Genomic DNA, 5,653 nt, shown 5'->3' with positions numbered 1-5,653 from the left:
GGTGGGTTGACGTGGAGCATCCAACAAGCCTGTGCCACACGACCTCTGATCACACACACATAAAGGAGAAATGATCAAAGTGAGGGAGAGAGAGGTCCACCCAGCTCTCCAATGGTATAATTGAGCCTTTGTATGTATGTTTTGAAAACTCCAATATTGCAACATCTCTCATCTGACTCTCATTAAACCTCCTTATTGCTCGCTTCCAAGGAGCCAACTTGTTTGTTGGGTTGGCTTGTAACTGACATTCACCCTTTACATGTCATCATTTTAATGTGAGTTGAATTCATTTAAGTTACGCTCAGAGTTCCTGTAGAATTTGTGATTTCTGGCAAAGAACATGTTGCTTCGATACGTGAGTGCAAAATACTAAATAACCATCATTTTGATGACACACTTTATCGATGACCTTGGGGAAATTGTTGTTTGGACAGCTGCAGTAGATGACAGTGCTACTGGGGGGTGTTGGTATCTTGTCCAAGGACACCTCCAGTAACTCAGGGGTTTATAGATGGCAGCTAACTGTCACCTCAAAACCACAGCGCCCAACGTGGGGCTCAAACCCACGACCCTGAGATTAAGAGTCTCATGCTCTACCGACTGAGCTAGCCGGGCTTCTTATAGTGCATGTGACTCTATGCAGCTTCTTTCATTTAATCACCTCCTCATCTAGCACTCTGATCCTGTGCTTCCTCTATCTACTTTAGAGAGAAGGAGAGGCGGAGCGACAGAAATGAAGACAAGGGTACAGGAGAAAAGCGAGTACGTAAATGTAGACAGATGGTAAATACTTCTCTCCTGTAGGGAGCCATGTCAGACTGCAGAGCACTACTGCACTCTGCATGACAAGACCAGGCAGGCAGACTGTGTGTGTGTGTGTGTGTGTGTGTGTGTGTGTGTGTGTGGCTACGCAGACAGGCAGACACTCAGTGAATGTAGGTGAAAGGGCTTTGCTGTCAGAGCGAGGCAGTGCAGGGCTGAGCAGAGCGGGGATAGGCTATAATCTACACTCCCCCGCCATCTTTCCCAGGGGGGTGGGGAGGAGAGGCGGATCGATGTGGGAGGAGGATTGGAGGGCAATAGGAGGACTTTCTGAGTAAAGACAGCGCTTGCTGTTGTTCTCTAAAGCTGTGTTCTTCTCAGTATCACATTTTTATAAAGGTGGCAGTAAAAAGAGAACAGCAGCTGCAGTCAGCTGGATTCAGCTCTCCCATTGTCAATTCACATGCTCAGCGGATTTGCAAACACTCTCCACTCTTTTTTTTTTTTTTGCAGCATTTTGAAGGGATAAAACGGTCAAATTAGTTTCTGTAGTAGAATGTGTTGCAACGTATACAGTGATGTCTGAACGATGTCTCTCTATTTCTGCTTCCCACAGTCCAAAGATTTGCTGTTAGGTCAGTTAGTGACTCTAAATGGTCCAAAGTGGGAATGTTTGCCTCTCTGTATATGTCAGCTCTGTGATAGACTGGCGGCCTGTCCAGGGTGTACCCCACCTCTCACCCAAAGATGGCTGGCGATTGGCCACAGCACAGGAAAAGAGGTTAAGATAATGGATCTGTTGATGTTTAGGGTCCTGTAGGTCAAACTTTAAGCTAAATAGATGCAACTGCAGTGCAAAATACATGGAAGTCTGGAGCACTCAAACGTCTGCTTCGTTTGATAGTCAGGGGAGACTGACGTTTCTACCTGTAGGTCTTCCTTAGAATCAAGCATATTAGAAAAGCAATGCACAAACTCAACTGTGTTGCGTTCAAGACATGATATACAATGTGCTTGTCTGGCTGTGATAGAAATACACTTCCAGAGCCATACTCTAACGCAGTCACACATTCTGGATATTAGCCTACTCACTGTAGGTCCTAGTCATGAAAAAGCCCAATTTAATGATGCATCAAATAGTGAAAAGAAGTTAAAGAAGAAGTAATGTTATTTTTTTGTCTCTCTTCCTCTACTGTGCCCAAAACCACACCCAACTGTGACATCATGAGGTCATGGAGTCCACGCTGAGGTCAGTAAAAATAATATAACATCGGGTGTCGAGTCAGTTGTGAATCATTGGACATTCTGTTGTACATCTGTGTGAACATGGCTTTTATTTTCACTTTTTGATATTCTAGTTTTGGCTCAAAACTAGAATATCAGCAAACCTGGAGCAGCTACTTTCAACCCATACAGTAGGTTTCTCCGGTGTTTATCTGTCGTGTCAGAACGCTGCTCCCTCTCTCTTTTTTGTGCACTGGGCACATAGAGACCCTCATGTTTATGTGTGCTGTCACTGTGTGCTGGCTGCCTAGCCTCATTTCAGTGGAAGCTGAGGTTTTACATATGCAGGAGGAGTGTTTATCCATTTCCAGCAGATTAGAATACACCTGGTGCTTCTGAGGTTGTGGTGTTATAAATAGTCACAACAAAACCATGGCTTCCTCTTAGTGGTTTCATAACTGTCTCGCAGAGAAGTCTAAATGCACACATAACCATAACATTACCAATCGTGCATTTCATCTTCAGAGAGCATCAGTAATAAGGCTGCATTTGCAAATGAGTTCATACTTTTGTGGCTTACTTTTAGGTCCCTCGTTATATAACACAGAGCAGTTTTGGCTGCAGGAGAGGCTTAGTGTTCTGTGGGGAGAAATCTGCTTTCCCTGCCTAACAAGACAGAGCTATAAAAAGATAAAGATTCAGTGTGTGTGTGTGTGTGTGTGTGTGTGTGTGTTTGTGTGGGTGCTGCAGGCATAAACTGGAAAGGACAATCAACAATTACAGGCAGGCAGGCAGGCGTGGGGATGAAGGAGGTGGTGGGGGAGATTTAGCGGCGAGAGGAAAGGAGAAAAATGAATCAGGGCTTGTGTGCTTGGCTAGGTCAGATAATGCATTGCTGACTGGAGAGGGGGGAGGGGGGTGGGGGTGGTAGAGAGAGAAGGCTGAGGTCACTTCAGGCCAACTTGTCTCGCAGGAATAGGCAGATGAAAACAAGCGCTGACAAAAGAGAGAAATATTAAGAAACCTTGATTTATTGTGGAAGGAAAAATTTTTGGCATGTTTGTCCTGCATCGCTGAGTTTTTTTTTACAATCGCGTCCCCATTTTGTGCTGTGCACGTGCACGAGGATGCACGAGCACATGCATGCGTTCTGTTTAGAAGTATTCATAGAGGATAATGAGCGGCGAAGTATAGCAATGCATGAACAAGGAGGGAAGACAGCTGAAAGAAAGTTAACAATGTGAACACTTTAAAAAAATGTTAATGATGATTCATTCAACACGTTTTCAAAACATATAAAAATAAATCTTCATTTTGATCGATGCAATAGTTAAAGTCATCCTGCCAGTAAAGCCTTGCACAACATCAGCTAACTTTACTATAATGTGATATGATGTAGTCTATATCTGCACAGGATCTATTTGGATCAAGACTCAAAGGTATAAAAAGCTCTTAACACCTGATTCAGCTGTCAGTCTGCAGAGGTCTCGCCAGGACTAAATCTAATAAATTATGGTTGAAGGACACATGGATGTACACTATCGAGGAGGGAAAGGAAGGAAAGGATGTCTAATCCTACTTAAATATGCACCACACAGTTGAGAGTTTCTTCAGGGTGCAGTTGTTTATTTTTGACTAACATCACTTCTAGCACCATGACAATAAAGCAATAAACATTAAATGGTTACTTTTCCCAGTTTTAATCAAAACATTATTATAAAGGTCGCTTTTGTTTACAACTCAAAGTATCACTGTTTTGTGTTTGTGCATTACATTTTTTTTTATACCTAAACACATTTATAGACAATAATGAATTATTGCTAAAATAATAAAGGCTCTTTAAGAGAGTGTCCAGGTGCACAGCTTCACTGAGCAGACAGTTATATTCTGCTATTACATCTGCAGATAGCACGCCTACGTGAGTGTGACAAAATGTGTGACTTATTTACACAGTGAATGCAACGCTACAGCGTGGTCGTTATTGAGAGCGTAAGCTACTCATCAGATCCAACAGAGATGATATGTGTGGAGTCTGAGATGTGATGAAGGCTTCACTGCCAAATACAAGGACAAGGCCAATGTCATTTTTATCCAGGTCGCAACATGTGAAATATGTTGACAAGCAGCATTTAAACCATCCAACATTCAAACTTCCATTAGAAACAGATCATCATGCATTATATGCCAGATTGAACTATCATAAACATGTTGTCCTCTACTACGGGAAAAGATGTATGCATGTATCTGAGACATGGGAGTGGGGTGGGAAGTACAGGGGCAGTGGGTGAAGTAATAAATGGACAGAGAAAGTGATTCCCTTAAGTGCATGCTCTAATAAAACAGAAGGTGTGTGTGAAAGAGAGATTGATAAGAGTATTGAGTAAAAAGCTGATAGTAAGAAGGGATGGAGCAGTGAGGAGGAGGGGAGAGGACTGGAGAAGAGGTAAACAAATCAAAGTGTTATAGCAATAAGAGGGGGGTGAAAAGAGGGGAGAGACAGAAACAGAGAGTGAGGGGGTGACATGGAGCAGGTTAGCGTGGAAAGATAGATGGGTGCAACGATGGATTGGATTAGACTGGATTAATGTATAATGATTCCCACTTGTTGTTGCAGAGGCAAAATGGTAACAGGAAGGAGAAGAGAAAAGGTTCCAAATGAAAACAAATGAAGAGCATGGAAACAATGAATCGTTGAGGAAAATTACATCTAAATATGTAAAACTTTACAAGCTGGTACAGCACCTCTGCAGCGATAGCTGATGTTGTACATGTTGAGCTATAGTTGGTCAGGATCTGAGTGAGAGTGGCATTAATATGATTACAATGGCAGTTTGCATATTCGTAGTCCCAGGGCTTCTGTTTTCCCTTTTCCCGCTCTGGCAATACCCAGGGCCGGAGGCATTATGGAATTCAAGGATTTCATTACATCCACTTGGATTGCATAAGCTTGTTGAGCATGAGTCTGGACAAACCTGTGTAAACTACAACACCACTGGTTAGTGGAGGCACAGAACTGCAACGAGGTAGTTTAACGATGAATACAGACTACCGCCACCTGCTGGTGTGGAGAGTTATCTCTCCTAGTGCGGGTGCAGAACGTACCTGCTAGTTGGCTGTAGTGTTCAAGTGCCACTTGTCCAAATGAAGGTGACGTGAGGCATCGTAATGGTCAGGTTTTATTATCGCTAGTTCTTTGATGCAGGCTTGGTGTGTCCCTGCCCTTATGATAGCAGCTGGTATTGTTGCCTTGAGGTTCCTTCCTCAAGCGAGATGGGGATGACACTGCAGAGGACTAGTAAGATTGCTTTGCTCTTCCTCCACTCCCCCACTTTTTTTTCCACTTTTAAGGGATGACGGCAGAGTAGACAGCCAGACAGTGAACGCTAGGTCAGGGTTAATGGATAACGTCCCCCTGGACCACAAATTACTTCTACCTAGACATGACTGGGACTCTTTTGTAGTGCACTCATTCAACTCATGTGAGCTCACAATACAACTGTTACAGTTTGATGCCAAACGAGAAAAAGGCAGTGAACCTAAGAAGACATCTTGTAATGTTTTTTTTTTTTTTTTGGTTATTAATAAAGTGGGATTTAGTAAAGAATTAGTACAGACGGTGGAGACATATTAAATTAACAACGCATCACAGGGCGTTGTGAATGCTGAA

General features: G+C 43.0%; 1 non-coding gene across 1 annotated transcript; it reads right to left on the bottom strand.

The window, feature by feature from the left end:
- Window positions 1-542: 542 nt before the first annotated feature.
- trnak-cuu lies at window positions 543-615 on the bottom strand. The gene has a single exon. It is a non-coding gene; the product is annotated as a tRNA-Lys (tRNA).
- Window positions 616-5,653: the final 5,038 nt, after the last annotated feature.

The sequence above is a fragment of the Anabas testudineus genome, chromosome 4, assembly GCF_900324465.2.
Source record: "Anabas testudineus chromosome 4, fAnaTes1.2, whole genome shotgun sequence".
Lineage (NCBI taxonomy): Eukaryota > Metazoa > Chordata > Actinopteri > Anabantiformes > Anabantidae > Anabas > Anabas testudineus.
Note: the sequence above shows the minus strand (reverse complement) of the source record. Positions and strands in the feature narration are given on the sequence as shown.